Below are 19956 nucleotides of genomic sequence, written 5' to 3'. Positions count from 1 at the left end.
GAGGCGCTGACAGGCCCTTTTTGATGCACGTCAATCAATCAATGTCAATCAACCTATGATGGAGCGATTTGAGCCTCTAGACTCTAGAGGTTGGATGGGCTTAGCTGACACACGTATAACATGCCAGCGTTGATTTGTGTCAGTCTTTTAAATACCATTTAATTTACTTTCATATTTTAGTTATCCGCAATGTTTCAGTTTTGCAGATTTCTCCTAGTGAGACAACGGGGATGCTAGTGTGTCTGGTTCATCTTCTCGGCCAGTCCTGTTTACAATAGCCAGATACATTATTGAAGAATGTTTATTTTCACAACGGCAAAGTAAACGACAAACGTGTATCTCTAGACATTTTTTAACCAGTCATGCTGGAAGTTCCATTATCAGATACACAACAATGTGCTATAGAGATAAACCAATATGTTGTTGTTGTTGTTGTTGTGTGATTTCCCCTTTAACCCTCTAACACAATAAGAAAGCAAAGACTTGAAGAGTCATTTTTCAGAGAAGACGTAAAGGCTGCCCATGGGAAGAGGGGCTTTCCTTAATGGGCTGAAGTTAGACTTTTCTTACTAGGAGTCAAGTCATCGTGGAGAGTGTTGCAGTGTGCAGTCAGTCCATTAGCTCTATTGTAACGATACATAATTGATGCAGCCTGTGGCTAGAGTTTAATCAAATGGAGAAGCACTCTGCACTTCACAGACGGATGAGAAACGAGACGCGCCATCATCGTTGACAACGAGGCTCACAATGCCGCGGTTATAATTCTCAATTTGAATTCATGTATTTCAATTGGAGCGCTGCACTGCGTGCACGACCGGTGAACCGACTGTACGCTCCTGAGCGGCTGTGATCAGGAGAGGAATCTGAAGGATTTAGGGTCGCTCAAAATGATGGACTTCAATTTCATTTAATTCTGTTCAGTGCACGCATGGCCTTTAATATTTGCCATTTCCCCCATATTCCCATCATCTCAGCTATTAATTTATATTTCAACGCAGGGTTTTATTGCTCTAGTCTGGAGTATACCGTTTGCTTTTCTTTGAAATAACGGCCTTGTGTGGGCGGGGCTGTTGAGGATGCGTCGTGCCTCGCTCGGTGAAAACCAAAGGGCTTAGAGGTCTCTCTCTAATCACATTTCACAGCCAGATAGCACTAATCTCAATTTATTACACGGCATGGTTGAATGCTTGATTCTGATTGGTCAGTCGCTGAATTCAGCGGTGTGTTATGTCTTTATATCAGACCGCTCTGCTCTATAAAAGGCCGCCGCCTAATCAAAGGCTCAGAGCACCTGCTGGGCTGCATGGATGGTATGCTGTATATCCAACATGACAGCCATAAAGCCTACAAACACACAATGCCATTTAGCCTACAGCTAAACGTTGATCTCAAGAATGTTTTTTTCCTGGGAGAGACCTCCTGGAAATGTACCATGGCGCTAAACTCCCCTCTCTCTCTCTCTCTCTCTCTCTCTCTCTGCTTGATTAGATCATGCCCTGCAACTGTATTCAATCTCGCTCTATCTCTCACACATAAACCAGCCAGTATAATAATATATATAACCAGACAGTCGCGTCAAGAAAACGCCTAGAAAACGCCTTGCGTGGCTTCACCTTGTACAGCGCTACAAGTTGAAGCCAGCATCATTTCCATCCACCAGCTGTTTAAAAACCCGGAAGCCAGATCCCAACTGAAAGACTGAGAAATTCCTGTGGTGGAAGAAAGTCTTGAACATCAGACCCGAGAAGGATAGGGACATTTTGTCATAAAGCACATTGAGCACTTGGACTAGGCGCTTTATTGGTGCCTCTTGACGCGAAAGTCTGCTCACACCCAAACTCCTCCTTCAAGGTTGGTGAACCAATAGGGAGGCGGCGTCTGTTTCCAGCGCTAGATTGACCCGTCCCTCTCTGCCGAGGGAAGCATAGGTCTCTTTCAGGCTACCGTGGCATGGACTCGTATACCGTACTACGATCCGGTCATGAAAAAAATGCATCATTTGATCCCACGCACATGTGAGCCCGTTAATAAAATATCACCTCTCGCATTACTATCCAAGAGGCATCGTTCATTCAGCCGAGGCAGATATGCACTTGATACGTGTCACTAGCAACTATGCCGTCCCTCAAGGAATTGTTCATTTCTTTAAACTTTTCTAATTTGACAGAGAAATATTAGCGGAAAAATGTACACACGTTCGAGAGCAGCGACGATTGTTCTCCCACATCACAGAGCATTGGACCATTTCACCACAGCGTTTTTAATAACACGCCGGTCAATTACACTCATGATGTCCAGATATGTGATTTACAAAATGACAATTAACCGTCTGGGTGTATGAGATTACATTACAGGATACAGTGTTGAACTGGGAGAAGGAGAGAGAGCGAGAGAGAGCGAGAGAGAGAGAGAGAGAGAGAGAGAGAGAGATAGAGAGAGAGATAGAGAGAGAGATATACACACAGAGAGATAGAGATACACAGAGCGAGAGAGAGATACACACAGAGAGAGAGAGAGACAGATACACAGAGATATACAGAGAGACATACAGAGAGAGAGAGATAGAGAGAGAGAGAGAGAGCAACACACCTTCCTCAACACAATGCCCCGACAGAGAGACGTCATGTGACTCAGTTAACACAAAAACTGCTCAGGACGGAGCGTTCCGCCAATTAAAATCCAACTGTCAACTGCTGGCGGAACACTCATATATCCACCAGGTGGCAGTGGTACGGTTAATTGTGTACTGTCATACTCCATATCTTTCATGACTGTCAAACAAACACATTTCAAATGTCTCTCCACCCTGAGAGAGAGAGAGAGAGAGAGAGAGAGAGAGAGAGGGGAGAGAGAGAGAGAGAGAGAGAGAGAGATGGAGAGAGATGGAGAGAGAGAGAGAGAGAGAGAGAGAGAGAGAGAGAGAGAGAGAGCGAGGGAGAGTGAGAGATGGAGAGAGATGGAGAGAGAGAGAGAGCGAAACACCAGGAGACACTAATGTGATGAGAATAATGGCCGGCTGGACGGTTGGTTCTCCCTCTGATTAAAACTGTAATAAGGATAAGACGGTCCTCACAGACACTGATGCTCTCTCTATCTCTATCTCTCTCTCTCTCTGTGATGCTCCACACAGTCACAGTCACTGCAGGGACAGACCGTTAGACGTAGTGGACACACAATTACCAAAGCTGCCAACCAGCCCGCTGATAATGACAAAAAACACCCACAAACAACAACCCCAGGCAAGGAGAGCCTGACCTGGGCTGTGTAATAATAAGAATAATAATAATACCCAGATAACAGCAGAGCCAGATTGTCCTGCAGTCATGATGACGATGATGCCTATAAAGACCAAACCGTCTCGTTATCACCCACTGTGTTAGCCACGGTTCACATGGCGCTCGTCAGAAGGACGATAGCAGAACTATACCCTGTTCTGCACATGTTACATTGTTACAACTTTAACCCAAACTGCACCAATGATTCGCCGCGCAACTCCTTGCAACATGCAACTGTACTCACAACCATTATCCCTAATGACAGCTGCAAGGAGTTGCATTGGTGCGGTTCACCTTAAAACTGTTTTGTTGCGAGGAGTTGCGAGTCTAAGCTAAAAGGGAGTAACACATAGCTAAAATAAATGTACCACACAGCAGAGTAACCAAAAAGGTGAACATTTACTGTAGTAAGGATCGAGCAAGAGCAGCAGGGACAGCCTCAAACCAGCCAAAAACAACCTACCTGAAAAGGAATGAAGCTAAAGTGGAACAAACTCCCACTGTACCTTCGACAGGCAGCCTCTGTAGACATTTTTAAAGCACAGCTCAAGACCCACTTCTACACCCTTGCTTTTAATTGATTTGTTTTTTTGTTTTTTTGTTATTCATGTCCTCACTGTATTGCATTACTGCTCTTGTTTTTGAATGTTTATGCCTTGCTTTTATTTTCTTTTTTTCCTCTCCATTGCTCTGTAAAGCACTTTGAGCTGCATGTCATGTCATGAAAGGTGCTATACAAATAAAGTTTTTTTATTATTATTATTATTATTAAAAGTACACCAAACTTAGCTCTGGTCCATAGCTCTAAGGCCTTTGCATTAAGAGCTATATGCTACTTTCGACCTCCTGCGCTCGCATGAAATGCAGACCAGCCTCTCGACTGTAGTGAAAATAAAAACGTTTTCGCTACTCCCCAATACAAAGGCGGCTTGTGTGATTAGAAAGCCTAATTTCTGCGGTGGATGCACTCTGAGCCCCCCACCACACGTATAAAATGCCAGAAAATGTTTTTTTTTCACCAGAAGAAAAAACACTTTTAGTTACTCCACTGCGCCCTCTACCGAAATTGCCAAGATAAAACCCCATAGACAAGATTTTTCCTTCCGGTGATTAAAAGATTTGCGCCACATTTTCAATTTTTTGATCTGCTATCTTTCATTAGCTAAAGTATAACACAATGCTTCAAACACCAAAAGGGGTTCCCGCCCTGAATGGGCTAAACATCACAGTCTACTCCTTGACTAAAGAAAACAGAAGAAAAGTGAAGTAAAAGTACAAGCCGTCTGTCATGTTGGTAGCGGTTCCCAGTTGGTCAGCGATGGGACACAGAGGCAGCATAAAGCTTTGGCTCTGACCGGAGAGCAGATAATTGGACATTTATGTGGAGATTAGCAGAGCCCAAAGCCCAAGAGACACGAAACCACGGAGCTATAATCTGGCCTCAGCATCGCTAACGAGTAACGACTGCATCAGGACTGGAGGAGCTCTGACCTAATAAAGAAAGGCTTTATTCCACTAAGTCAACACTCCGGATATCAAACCCACATGAAGACAGCTAAGGGACATAGCTAGTGTATCTCCACATGAAGACACAAGGGACATAGTTTTATTTCATACAGAAGGATGGTCTTCCTGCTTTCTTTGTCGCACCTCCACTATCTCCACTTGAAGACAGCTAAGGGACATGAAGACAGCTAAGGGACAGAGTGAGTCTATCTCCACATGAAGACCGCTAAGGGACATAGTGTGTCTTCAGTGTTGGGAGTTTGTGTAAATGTAGTCTCGGGAAACTGCAGCGTTTTGTTATCAATGGGGAAGGAAAAGCCTGGGCGAACAAGCCAGGAAAAGTGGCATAGCAGTGGGAGTGAACCTTGTATTTTGTTAAACCAATAACGGATGCATATACATCGAAGGGCGTCCCTCCAAATTTGGTGACGTCAGCGTTCTCAGCTGTGTTCTACTGGGCTCATAGGTCGGTGAACCAGTAGGCGTCGGTTTCCAGCGCTAGTTTGTCCGCCCCTCAGAATAGTGTATAGGTCGGAGATGGCTTGTTGCCCCTAATGCCCCAGAAGGACCAGTAGGAGATGGCTTGTTGCCTCTAATGCCCCAGAAGGACTAGTAGGAGATGGCTTGTTGCCTCTAATGCCCCAGAAGGACTAGTAGGAGATGGCTTGTTGCCTCTAATGCCCCAGAAGGACTAGTAGGAGATGGCTTGTTGCCCCTAATGCCCCAGAAAGGACTAGTAGGAGATGGCTTGTTGCCTCTAATGCCCCAGAAGGACTAGTAGGAGATGGCTTGTTGCCTCTAATGCCCCAGAAGGACTAGTAGGAGATGGCTTGTTGCCCCTAATGCCCCAGAAGGACTAGTAGGAGATGGCTTGTTGCCTCTAATGCCCCAGAAGGACTAGTAGGAGATGGCTTGTTGCCTCTAATGCCCCAGAAGGACTAGTAGGAGATGGCTTGTTGCCTCTAATGCCCCAGAAGGACTAGTAGGAGATGGCTTGTTGCCTCTAATGCCCCAGAAGGACTAGTAGGAGATGGCTTGTTGCCTCTAATGCCCCAGAAGGACTAGTAGGAGATGGCTTGTTGCCTCTAATGCCCCAGAAGGACTAGTAGGAGATGGCTTGTTGCCCCTAATGCCCCAGAAAGGACTAGTAGGAGATGGCTTAATGCCCCAGAAGGACTAGTAGGAGATGGCTTGTTGCCTCTAATGCCCCAGAAGGACTAGTAGGAGATGGCTTGTTGCCCCTAATGCCCCAGAAGGACTAGTAGGAGATGGCTTGTTGCCTCTAATGCCCCAGAAGGACTAGTAGGAGATGGCTTGTTGCCTCTAATGCCCCAGAAGGACTAGTAGGAGATGGCTTGTTGCCTCTAATGCCCCAGAAGGACTAGTAGGAGATGGCTTGTTGCCTCTAATGCCCCAGAAGGACTAGTAGGAGATGGCTTGTTGCCTCTAATGCCCCAGAAGGACTAGTAGGAGATGGCTTGTTGCCTCTAATGCCCCAGAAGGACTAGTAGGAGATGGCTTGTTGCCCCTAATGCCCCAGAAGGACTAGTAGGAGATGGCTTGTTGCCCCTAATGCCCCAGAACAGGGGTGGGCAACTTTGACGATGGAGAGGGCCACTATATTTCCACACTCACTCCAGAGGGCCGATCTACAAGCTCAAAACGCGTCGCAGTGCAATGCGTTTTCAGCTTGTAGATCAGCTATTTTTGCTATTATTTGAATTGAAATCCTGAATAATGTTTTGCTATTTTTCAATTGGAATCCTTAAGAGCAACATTTTGATTTAATTTAAATTTAATTACAGTTATGTTAACTAACTAAATACTAAATTAGCTACTAATTTAGACTCAGTATTGTGATATCAACCTGAGGGCCACATTGAGTGATGGTGGGGGCCGCATGTGGCCCCCGGGCCGCCAGTTGTCCATGTATGCCCCAGAAGGACTAGTAAAGAGAGAGATTGTTATCCACAGGCTTTGCAGTTGCTTCTCTCTTCTACATTCCTCTGGCAGCCTCTCTCCTCTCCTCTCCTCTCCTCTCCTCTCCTCTCCTCTCCTCTCCTCTCCTCTCCTCTCCTCTCCTCTCCTCTCCTCTCCTCTCCTCTCCTCTCCTCTCCTCTCCTCTCCCCTCCCCTCCCCTCCCCGCTGTGTGGTCGTTTCCTCTCCTGAAAGAAAACCCCACTTATGGCCAATTAAGAGCAGCCTCTCACCCACCAAATTAATTGCCCGTGTCAGTGTCTGTGTGCAGCGTAATTATAAGGCAGGGGGGCGTGGGGGGGGGGGGGGGGGGGGGTGCTCGAAAGAGCTCACATCGCACGCCGTTATATATAGAGCTGCAGCAGCAGACACCAAACACACGCATGCAAGTGGGAAAGAAAGGCTTATAGCTGCATGCATGAGACTGTCTGTGGAAATGAAATGCCAGACGCCAGTTGTTTTGATGTGATAACAGAAAAGGACCAGTTGTTTTGATGTGATAACAGAAAAGGACAAGTTGTTTTGATGTGATAATCACCAAAGCAAAACGTCTTTAGCTTCGAATCAACAGACTAAGGTGGTCTTTACACGAGAATGGTGTTCATAAGAAACGGCAAAAATAAAGTATCTCCAGGAGGTGAAAACGCAACAAAGTGAAACCACCTCCCAGAGTGGAAATTTTTGACAACGCCGTTTCCTATGGTCTACGTATAAACAGGCAAAACGGTGGATCCGCAAAACTTGTGACATCATGGCTTACGTCAGCTCTGGTCGGCTCGCCCCGCGTCCTACGTTTTTACTAGTGGTGTCAAAAAATATCGATATGAATCGATAATCGATTTTAACATTAACGATGCGACTACACCGATGCACGTGTGTCTGGATCGGTCAAAATAGCGTCTGCATCGGACGTTGGTTCGATCCTAAAGTTGTGAATCAATATAATTCAACTAACTGCAGGAAAAACACAGATGTACAAGCCCAAAGCGCTGTGCATTGCGACGGGTAGATAACTTGTAGATCTGCTACTTCCAGCGCAGTAAGGGCGCATGCTTATGACGCTCATTAACTATGCATCAGCAGCCAGCGACAGTCACAACAGAACACACGAGCAGCAGACGGGATGCACAGGCAGATCCGACACAACTTTATTGCACACATCTGTGCTTTCATCCACGCTTCCATAGCCTTTTAAATCTTATTTCCCATCCACGGGCACAAGCAGTGATATCAGCAGCTTCCACCCGATCTGTGGTGGTGTTCTGTTGTCTGACGAGGGAAGCTACTAGCTAGTAGCTAGCATGGGAGCTAACGTTAGTTTAACTTCCATATCGTTAGAAGGAGTTAGAAGGAGTCCTCCTTAATAACACTATGTGCTTTCCATCCGTTCCCCAACCCCTCACACTTGCTGCTGCGTGCAGCGAGTGTGAGGGCAGACACAAAGACGAATGGGAATATCATTTGGAGCTTTAACAATGAATGATAGACTGTATCGTTGCGTCTGCCCGTGTTTAATGGTCAGGGTTTCACTGTCCACAGCAGGCAGACCTGTCAAAACTATGCACTTCCCAAAACTCAGAGACATGCCACCACCTATAAATTCAAACCCACCTCTGGAATATTGCTATCTCATTCCACTTTCATTTATTTTATTCCATAGTCTTAGTTTTTCTCCAATAAAGTTGTTTTTATTTGTTTTCTCATGTTCTCCTTGAAAAGTGTCTTTAAGTACTTTCTCTATTATTATTACTACTTGTTTTATTGCCTATGCTTATGTAGTCACTATTCATTGATTCACTCATATCCAAATCCATTTGAAAAAAAAAGCTCACTGCTCAGGTCAAATAGGCCTATTGATATGCGATTAATTGAGATTAATTAATCACAAAGCCTCCAATTAATTAGATGTTTTTTAATGAAGTCCCAACCCTATTCTTTATAGATCTAGCTTCAAATAAAAAATCTAAAAAAGGTTAAATGTGTCAGATCGCACCGTATCGTATCGAATCGCATCGCATCGCATCAAATTCCATGAAATTCCACAAAATCGAAATCGCATCGATTTGGACTGAATCGAATCGTTCTGTATATAAAATGTATCGTCCCCGAATCGCATCGTAGCCCATGCGTATCGATACGTATCGAATCGTCTTGTAAGGGAGAGATGCACACCCCTAGTTTTTACATGATGTCATAGGCGTGCGTCAGTTGCTAGGGGAAACGAACAACAACAACCATGTCGGACCTTCGAGTCACGCTGCCATTATTATTGAACTGTCAGGAGCTAAATTTTCGATTTGTATCGAATCCTCACGGATGATATTGCTCACCGCAGAAGGCAAATTAATTACTTGCATGAAATAATGAATGTACCGATACGTCGGCGGAGGGGAACCAGGGGACGTCTCTGGACGACCGTGCTTGGAAAGACAACTTCCGTATGTCCAAAGACTCTCTTGTCGCCCTGAGTGAAGAACATCGTCCTTTCATTGAGGGTGAAATGACAAACATGAGAGCACCCGTTGGAGTGCTGAAAAAGGTAGCTCTCACACTCTATTATTTAAGTGACGAGGGACGGCTACTAAAAACTGCTAATGCCTTCGGCATAGCACGCCCGACTGCGTCTGTCATAATCAGACAAACCTGCAAAGCCATCACTGTCCTGCTCGGCCCAAAGTACATAAAGCTACCGTTCACTGTACCCGAGGCAGAGGAGCTGGTCTCTGGGTTCATGCGGGATCACGGAACGCCTCAATGTTTGGGAGCGGTTGATGGGACCCACATTGATCTCAAACAGCCATCTGTCAATTCCATGGACTACATTAACAAGAAGTGCAGACATTCCCTGAATGTCCAAGCTGTATATACGACTACAAATACAGGTACTGAAGGCTGAAGAGCTATTTGTTTGATAAAGACTTTGTATTGTGTTATGTGTCAGGGAGGGCTACTGTTTTTCTATTGTAAGACCAGCCCCCCCCCCCCCCCCCCCCCCCCAACACACACACACACACACGCGCACACACACACACACACACACACACACACACACACACACACACACACACACACACACACACACACACACACACACACACACACACACACACACACACACACACACACACACACACATTATTTGCTTTGTAATAAAGGTACTATGTTGCTTTGCCTTACAGATTCATGGATGTCGTCATAAAGGGGCCTGGAAGTGTCCATGACGCACGTGTCTTTGCTAATTCCAAGGTGAATACCTATCTGAAGACCGGGAAGATACATCCACTGGAGAAGCAGCTTGTGGATGACGAGCCTACGGTACCTGACCCTGCCTACCCCCTTCTGCCTTATCTCATGAAAGAGTACTCTAATGGTGGCTCTACCCCATCAGAACAGTACTTCAGACTTATGCTGTGTAAGGCCCGCATGGTCATCGAATGTTCATTTGGCCGGCTGAAGGCCAGGTTTGCAGCTTTGCAGCGGCCTATGGACATAAATCTGCATGACCTGCCAAATGTAATTTATGCATGCTTCGTCCTGAACAACAGAAATAACATTCTGCCAATGCTTTTCAGTCAGTGTGACAGCTCAATCTACGGGTACAGGAAATAGCCACAGTAGACAAAATAAATTAACGTTATCAAGTGTCAACAGTAAACTGAACTCAAATTATCTTCCCTGAGCTGTGTAGTAATAAATAATAAACATGACCTTCACTGCTGCTGGTATTGGGGTTGGGTGCATGCGTTTTGTCCGACATACCATTGGTCCGATAACGACAACCTATCTCAAACCCTCACCAGAAACCTAACCTCCCACGGGGCAGCACACCTAAACCTAACCATAACCCTCTCCCAACCCTCTCCCTTCCGCACCTCGGACCAATGCTCCTTTGAACCAATGATATGTCGAACCAAAGTATGCCTCCGATTGGGGTTTGCTGAATAGGGTTGTGGTGCATAGGGTTGTGGTGCATAGGGTTGTGGCTGGGATGTTAAATGTGTCTCGAAATTGTTGCTCATCCTCTGATGAGCCTCAGCAATTTTGTCGAGCCTTTCAGTATTGCGCCTCTCTGCCTCCTCCATAATGTCCACTATTTTCATTTTAAACTCACTCAGTGCCACAGGACGCCTAATGACGCCGCCCCCTTATTCCTAAAGTGCCATGGGCGCCTTTGGACGCCTTTTTGAAAATATATTTTTTAAATGCCTCTAATCTGGTGTGCAGGCCGATGACATGCACATGACATGCACAATAGAATTTCATGTTCTTTATTTTATTTATGTGCCAGGTGGCACTGAATGAGTTGTTAATATCCAGGTCTGCTTGCTGCATATCTACTTGAAGTTTCCTCTTCAGCCTGTCACCTTTATGGTTGTTGAGCTGTTCCTTGAAAAGAAGGAGCAAAGAGAGAGGGAAAATATTCATCAATTCATTGTGGTCTTTGTGGTTATTGAAAATAATAGCTTCCAGAAAGGCAATTATTATCTTGAATTGTCTTTAGAGGCAAGCTATAAAGTAACATTAAAAAAGCAGAGTAACTCACTATTTGCTTCTATATGGGTACATTTGGTATAGTTCCAGTAAGTAATCTGATTGCATGCGGAAATTAATGTATTGCAAGCATAATAATAATAATAATAACAACACTGTATTTGTATAGCACCTTTATGATATGAAATGCAGCAAAAAAGCAAAGACATAAAACAACATTAAAATAATAGCAGTAATGCATTAACTAAAAGCAAAGCTAAAAGCAAGAGTGTAGAAGTATGTATTGAGCTGTGCTTTAAAATAAGACATATACAGACCAAGCCTAAATTAAATCTTGTCGTGTGGGTAGGCTGTTTTGGTTAATGATCCAGGTTCACTCGTCGGGTACTGCTGTAGAAATTCCTCCACGATATCAGCCCATTTTGACTGGACAGATTCCCAATCTACATTTTCCTGAGCGTTGGAGGCTTTATAGTCCAATGTATAGTGTGGAGTAACATCTCTACCTCTTCGTCCGTCCATACAAAATTGTCTGTTTTGGAGCGTTTTTTCGCATAGCCAGTTGGTTTATTATAACCCTATTATAACCCGTTTTTATTTATTTATTATTTATTTATTTAGTAAATGGTAAATGGTGCATTTATATAGCGCCTTTATCCAAGGCGCTTTACATAGATTGTGCATTACATTCACCCATTCACACACACATTCATACACCGATTGCGGCGGAAGCCATGCAAGGTACCAACCAGCACATCGGGAGCAATTTGGGGTTCAGTGTCTTGCCCAAGGACACTTCGATGTAGACAGGAGGAGCCGGGATTCGAACCGCCGACCCATGGATCATTGGACGACCTGCTCTACCTCTTGAGCCACAGTCGCCCCTAGTTATTAGTTATTTGATAGTTATTTGCTACCGCTCCGGTTCGGTCTCTCTTATCCTTTCATTACTATTAGTGTTGCCACATTGTGTGAGAGAAACAAGCAACCAGGTCCATGAAAACAAGCCCAAAAGAAGCCTGACATTTGAAACTATAGCATATATTGTAGATCTGCTAGTTTCAAAACAATGTGGACAAAAATGTGAAACATTTTAACACAAATCTTGTTGTTCCTGGCACAAAACATTTTTAAATGTAGGATCCTTAGTTGGACAAATACATTAATGTGGAGGTCCTTGACATGGAGATGTGTTTTGATGAATTGAACAAGGTGGACCCTCTTGTAAACAAGTGTAATGCTTTATTGGGTCGTCCACTCACAGTTAACAGTCTTTGTATTGAGTTGTGCTTGAAATGTACTGTACTTCTGTACTGTTAATAAATATTTCAATCAATCAATCAAAACAGAAAAACAAGCCCAAAGTCGCTTATAATAACCAGACATAGCAACACTGATTACCAGAGACGAAATGTTTTTATAATCGTCATGGGCCCCCTACTAAGGGTTATTTACGCGGCTTTGTTTACTTCCTGTGTAGTAGAACGGAAGTAGTTCTACGCATGCGTGACTTATGTCTATGGTTTATATAAGCGCCACGTCACACGGACCCACACGGACACGCGCCACCTAGCGACCTGGCATATATATGCATGCACTTTGTAGCGTTTTCATATTGTGTAAAGGGTCGATCAAAAATGAGAACGCAACGGGACTTGCCGTTTTATCTGGAGATCCGTCTAAAAGAGGCCTACAGCTCACCACAATCCAGGTCTAGTCACCCGAGGGCGTGTGCACGGGACTGCGCCCACTTAAAATACCCAGCGGGGTCCCCAGCTAATTAAATTAGTTTAAAAAACAGGATCAAAATAGTTTTTTCCGAATTTCCTCCTACTCAAGTAGGTACATTTTGAATTCTGCACTTCTATGGAGTATTTCTACTTTCTATTCTACATACCGTAATATTGATAGGCTACTTTTACTTTTACAAAATTAAAACATGTGAGTACTTTTTCCACCACTGTTAAATGGAGCAAAACAAACGGAGGTTCTATGGTGTATGATTTATGTGTTAATCAATAGTGAAAACAGTTTTAGTGCATGTAATATCCTACACATTATAATGACCTGCTGCGAGGATACATCGATTCCGTTTGTGGATGTTTCTCTGGGCAAAAAAATAAATACAACTTTTTTACCATTGGTATTTCAGGAGAGGCAGACAGACAGACAGACAGACAGACAGGCAGGCAGGCAGGCAGGCAGGCAGGCAGGCAGGCAGGCAGGCAGGCAGGCAGGAAGGTAGAGATCTGCATTGTGAAATCCCCAGTGTTAATTTAACTCTGAGAGTGTACAATCATACAATGGAATCCACACTCAAGAGTTACAAACCTGTAAAAGGGTCCATGGACTTGGACCCCTGGTGGTCCCCGGACCTTACGTTGAGAAACAGTGCTACCAAACCATGTGACATTTACATCAGTGCAGAAAAAAATATCAACGGAACGTCATCTATGACATCATCATCCACACATCAGTGTAAGCATGTAACGCACGCACGCATGCGCACGCACGCACGCACGCACGCACACACGCACACGCACACGCACACGCACAAAATGACTATGATACCCTGCTGTGTTTAATTGTAGAAAAGATAACAAAATGATTATTTTTATTATGTTTCGATAGTTTTGAAAGACATCACAACATACTTGCATGATTTGCTCTGATATATTTTTCTTTCCACACCATTGATAATAGGCATCAACGCAGCCTGTACGAAACCATAGAAAACCATGCATGCTTCAAGATACAGAGAGGTGGAGGTGGAGGGGCCGTGGGGGGTCAATTCAACAACGGATTAAAGCCATATTCTGTCAGAAATCAAGACTTCGGTTCGGTTCAAGCAGTGGTTTTCAACCCCGTTCAAGGCAGGGTTCATGTCAGGCCATTATTTATTCGGCATTTGAGCCACACGGACCACCATTTGATGACATTTAGCCTCTCAGACCCAGGACTAAAGGATATTTTGTCCACAATTCCATGCTGTATTGATGTTGGTACCATTAGAAGAGAACAATTCTTCTACATTCTCTAATTGTGTAGACTTCTTGTAAATTAGGTAATGCAGTTGTTTAACAAGGGTCCATTTGGTTTCCTTTTGCGCTCTCGAGAGTCAAAGATCTATAAGGGTCCATTTGGTTACCAACTCCATCCATCATTTAGCTGGGGACCACCTGGAACCGCCTCAAGGACCACTGGTTGAAAACCACCGGGGTTCGAGGAACAAAATGAAACCGCAGCAGAGCGATGTTTAGAAGCTCAGTAACATTTTCAGAATGTATTATCATTATCTTTTTTTCTTGTTCATTTATATATATATATGTTTTTGTTTCGACACATCAAATAGAGAACAAACATACATCATCTGCACATGCAATGTGAACACTGTTGTGCTTCTCATTATTACCATTCAGAAGTAAAGCCAATCCAACGACGACTAGATGGTAACAGCTCCTTTAAGCTCAAACCACACCAATGATTCTAGATGGTAACAGCTCCTTTAAGCTCAAACCACACCAATGATTCTAGATGGTAACAGCTCCTTTAAGCTCAAACCACACGAATGATTCTATGGTAACAGCTCCTTTAAGCTCAAACCACACCAATGATTCTAGATGGTAACAGCTCCTTTAAGCTCAAACCACACCAATGATTCTAGATGGTAACAGCTCCTTTAAGCTCAAACCACACCAATGATTCTAGATGGTAACAGCTCCTTTAAGCTCAAACCACACCAATGATTCTAGATGATAACAGCTCCTTTAAGCTCAAACCACACCAATGCTTCTAGATGGTAACAGCTCCTTTAAGCTCGAACCACACCAATGATTCTAGATGGTAACAGCTCCTTTAAGCTCAAACCACACCAATGATTCTAGATGATAACAGCTCCTTTAAGCTCAAACCACACCAATGATTCTAGATGATAACAGCTCCTTTAAGCTCAAACTACACCAATGATTCCAGACACGACAAAACCATTGTAGAGTTCCTCGCAGCGGTCTGATATGTCCCCGTTGCAGGTTGGCGCATGTCGGCTCATTTGATTCAATTCAACGGAGCTTTAATTATTGGCATGAGAAAACGCTAGTTTCCATCCAAGTTTGGGTGTGTGTGTGTGTGTGTGTGTGTGTGTGTGTGTGTGTGTGTGTGCGTGCGTGCGTGCGTGCGTGTGTGTGTGTGTCGCTTTACACAGAGTCGGAGAAAAAAAACCCTTGTCATGGAAACTCAGTGGTTTACGTTACGTCACAAAAACTGTAGCTATGGAAAATCCGGAAATATCAGCTGGGCACACCTCAATGCTTGTGTGTGCAGTTAAAGCACCATTCTGTCGCAAGGACTTTCAAGTATTAGCATGTTGCAAGGAGTTGCATGTTTACAAGGAGTTGCATGTTTACTAGGAGTTGCATGTTTACTAGGAGTTGCATGTTTACTAGGAGTTGCATGTTTACTAGGAGTTGCGTGGCAAGTCATTGGTGTGGTCTGGGCTTTGGATCACCTGTTTTTCCATCCAAAGCCAATCCAACAAAAAACGGGATAATATCTAGATTTGTTACTCCAAACATGAAAAATACTCTCGACTATTTACAAAAGAACTGAAAAATATAGTTACAATGCCCATCACTGGTGTATGTATAATAATAATAATAATCATCTGACTGACCACTGAGAGAGCGAGAGAGAGAGAGAGAGAGAGAAAGAGAGAACAATAAATCTACTATTCAAGTAAAATTAAATCAACTCTGTTTAAACAGAAATAAGAGGCACACGGAAGAAGAAATCACTTCATAAATAATACAATAAAAAATAAATCATTTCTAATGAGAACTCCAAGAGAATATGGCTTTAATGGCATCTCAAAAAAGCAACAACAACCAAAAAAATAAGATAAATCGATTTTTTTTGAAACAGTGCCACTTGTCCTGTTCCGTGTCGTGTGGCGCTGTGCGGCGCGGTCGGTGTGCGGTCCGTCCGGTCACTACAAGTCAACAATATCCCACTTTCCAAAAAAGGACATGGTCGCCCCCTATAGACCGTCCGTCTGTCCGTCCATCAACCGGCTGTGTCAGAAAGCAGGGTGAGGGGTGGGGGTCCCGCCTAACGTATTCTAGAGGAATGTTTTGTTTAAAACCCATACAGCCGAAAGGAACTGGTCGGAATAACGTGTTCCTTCCACGCGCTACGTCCAACCTGGGAGACTCCCCCCTTGTCAGGTGATAAGAAGCTCACTCCTCATGCATTGAAGGAAGCATGAGGTCAGTCCGTTGCTCTCCCCAGGTTGGCATAGGGAGTGTATAGCGACCAGGATTACACTAGATATTTGACACTGGGTGAAAAAAAAGGGTTGCAAAAAATAAAATAAATGGGTAAATTGGGTATGGTAGCGTTTTGGACACTAATCCACAGTCCTGGAGTGCATAGGTAGGTTTAACGCTCCGCTAGGCTCCGCTATGCGCCGCAACGCTCCGTCAAGTCTCGTCTCTCGATGCTTCATCAGTCCTACTCTGTGTCCGTTCCGATAATCCTTCCTCCTTCGGGCCACGAGGTCACAGATAAAGGATTTTCTTTTTCTTCTTCGTCCAGAAAGCAGGTCATATCCTGAGGTTGTTGTAACTCACATACGTTTTCTTGGTCGCCTGACCTGTTGAGAAGAAACGAGGTCAGTGTTACATTCATCGACTACAAATGTTCTTCTGTTTCACAGGCGAAAACTAAATAAAAACTAATTCAAGTTGTAGTGAAATGCAAAATACACTTTTCACACTTTTAGACCATATCCGTGGTCATCATATGGGCATACCTAACAATGGATGCCAACAAAGGGCACATTCTCATTTTTGTGTTTTTATATCAAAAGTCCATAAAAATGTTTTTTAATTACTTCCTGAAAACGAAAACGTGTTGCGTGATGATGTGTCGAGGCCCACATCAATAAAAGCCAATACAAATTAAGCTCACCCGTTTGATTCCCATATCTGCACGTCCGTCAGAACACAGGTGCTACTGATTACATAAATCCTCCGTTTTTAATCCAATTGAAGATGACATCCAGACAGTGTATTACTCGTTCTCAACCGAATCATCACGCTAAAATATGTATATAGGTTGTGTACAGGTTAGAAAAACAGCCCCTGGCTTTTCTGCCGTCTCTCTGTCACTTTGTAAACAAACCATTGTGCATGAGACGGACGTATAGGACCCATAGCCTGGAGGGATGCAACGCTCTGATTGGTTCAGAAACTTCAGAGCCAGCGTTTCCAGCATAGACAAGCTGAAACTTCAAAATAAAATGCCCACCATTTCCTAAAACTAATATATTGACAATTTTGTCAACAAATAAAAACTCAACTAAAATGTTAGGGTGGGGACTAGTGGAGAAGATATCCAGTAGAACTAAAATACAAGACATTTTATGTTTGGTTTCGCTCTGAAAATAGCAGATCTACAAGCTCACAACGCGTAATACAAACAATGCATTTTGAAACAATTCCGCCCACCCCATACCCGGGGATGTGCGTGTCACACCTGGCCCTACCAGATCCCATAGCATGTGGCAAGAATGCTAATTAACAGCTTTTAAAAATTTGAGGAAAGTTACAAATCAGCTTCCATTAAATTAATGGAAGCTGATTTGTAACTTTCCTCAAATTTTTTAAATAATTTAAAAAATTTGACTGAGGGACTGCCATTGGATTTTTTTGTATTTTCGTTTTTTCATGTCATATGAAAGCAGGGAATCATAGCTTCAAATTGACATATTGGTTGTTCAGTTTGATCCACCAGTTTTGGAAATGTGGCTTATAGAGTAATGTCTTGCAGAAAACAGCGAGTTGAGAAAACAGGCTTGAAAGGTTCACTTCTGTGGTCTCTAACATCACACCTAGCTACATGTTTAAGCATTTATTTCATATTTACATGTCGATTTCAGCTCTGACCCTTATTTCAGACATGCTCTAGTATGTGAAGAGTCTGCCTGGGCTATTAACTCATTTTTGAAAAGCTGGAATTTGCGCGATGGCAGGCTCTCAGTCAAATCTGGTCACTAATGTTACCATCAACCCACTGAGGAGACCAATGCATGAGAGCAGATTAACGTTACCACCAAGCCACTGAGGAGACAGATACATGAGAACAGCCACATGACAGTAGCTACAGTTGGGTGCCACCGATATTGTCCCTTATCATTTGACCCATTTAGGCCTGACCTCAAAATTTAAAAAAATCCTTCTAAATCCTCCAGTTTTCTGAAATAAATATTTTCACGATTTTTCAAAAATAGCAGACCTACAAGCTATGAGCTTGTAGATCTGCTATTTTTCAATAGCTAAATTATAACATAATGTTTAAAACACCAAAAGGGGTTCCTGCCCAAAATGGGTTAACTGTCCTTTTGCGCAGATCACGCAAACCTCAGCAAAAAGAAAAGGACAATATCGATGGCCTCCAACTGTATGACAGCTAACTGGTCAACATGTCACTGTAGCACGAAGCCATGGTGCGTGCGTGGTGTGGCATCCAGTTATTGAGCCCGTCTGTCGCTATCCGAGCTGTTGCAACCCACCGCCACCCACACCGATTGAACATCGATCGCTGTGATTTAGCATGTGACTGAATGTGTACAGTACCACCTAGCACTAGATTAGCATGTGACTGAATGTGTACAGTACCACCTAGCACTAGATTAGCATGTGACTGAATGTGTACAGTACCACCTAGCACTAGATTAGCATGTGACTGAATGTGTACAGTACCACCTAGCACTAGATTAGCATGTGACTGAATGTGTACAGTACCACCTAGCACTAGATTAGCATGTGACTGAATGTGTACAGTACCACCTAGCACTAGATTAGCATGTGACTGAATGTGTACAGTACCACCTAGCACTAGATTAGCATGTGACTGAATGTGTACAGTACCACCTAGCACTAGATTAGCATGTGACTGAATGTGTACAGTACCACCTAGCACTAGATTAGCATGTGACTGAATGTGTACAGTACCACCTAGCACTAGATTAGCATGTGACTGAATGTGTACAGTACCACCTAGCACTAGATTAGCATGTGACTGAATGTGTACAGTACCACCTAGCACTAGATTAGCATGTGACTGAATGTGTACAGTACCACCTAGCACTAGATTAGCATGTGACTGAATGTGTACAGTACCACCTAGCACTAGATTAGCATGTGACTGAATGTGTACAGTACCACCTAGCACTAGATTAGCATGTGACTGAATGTGTACAGTACCATGCACACCTGCTATCAACCCATAATCACCAGTAGGTTACTCAGCAAGACCATGCAATGGAGCCAGTAGAGAGATACTGGATACTGCTCCCATTAGGAAACACGGAAGTGAAATGACTGCCGTCGAAGCGAAAACACTGTGAAACTGCGCTATACAACAACTTTGCTTCATGTTTACTTATGTGGCGGGTTAAGACTGAGGTTAGGGTTAGTAATAGGTTTAGTTGTGGCAGCGGTGGCCGAACGGATAGCGGCGCGGTCTAGATACCGGAAGGTTCCCAGTTCGAATCAGCCGTCCGACACGTTAAAATTACCACCGCTGAAATGCCCTTGAACAAGGCATCAACCACTACGATGAAATGTGTTCTATGAGCAGGGCCTGGCTGGAAACAAGTTCTTGAGCTTAGCCCAGATACCCTGGGTAAATATAGATTTCATTTCATTTC

General features: G+C 43.7%; 1 pseudogene across 1 annotated transcript in view; it reads right to left on the bottom strand.

Annotated features, from left to right (window-relative positions):
- Positions 1 to 16846: 16846 nt before the first annotated feature.
- LOC306934245 (metabotropic glutamate receptor 7-like) overlaps positions 16847 to 19956 on the bottom strand; it is a 285618-nt pseudogene continuing 282508 nt past the window's right edge. The window contains exon 15 of the transcript in view: positions 16847 to 16896. The product of the transcript in view is annotated as a metabotropic glutamate receptor 7-like (transcript). The remainder of the gene's footprint in view (positions 16897 to 19956) is intronic.

This window comes from Electrona antarctica, assembly GCF_951216825.1.
Source record: "Electrona antarctica genome assembly, chromosome: 2".
Classification (NCBI taxonomy): Eukaryota; Metazoa; Chordata; class Actinopteri; order Myctophiformes; family Myctophidae; genus Electrona; species Electrona antarctica.
Note: the sequence above shows the minus strand (reverse complement) of the source record. Positions and strands in the feature narration are given on the sequence as shown.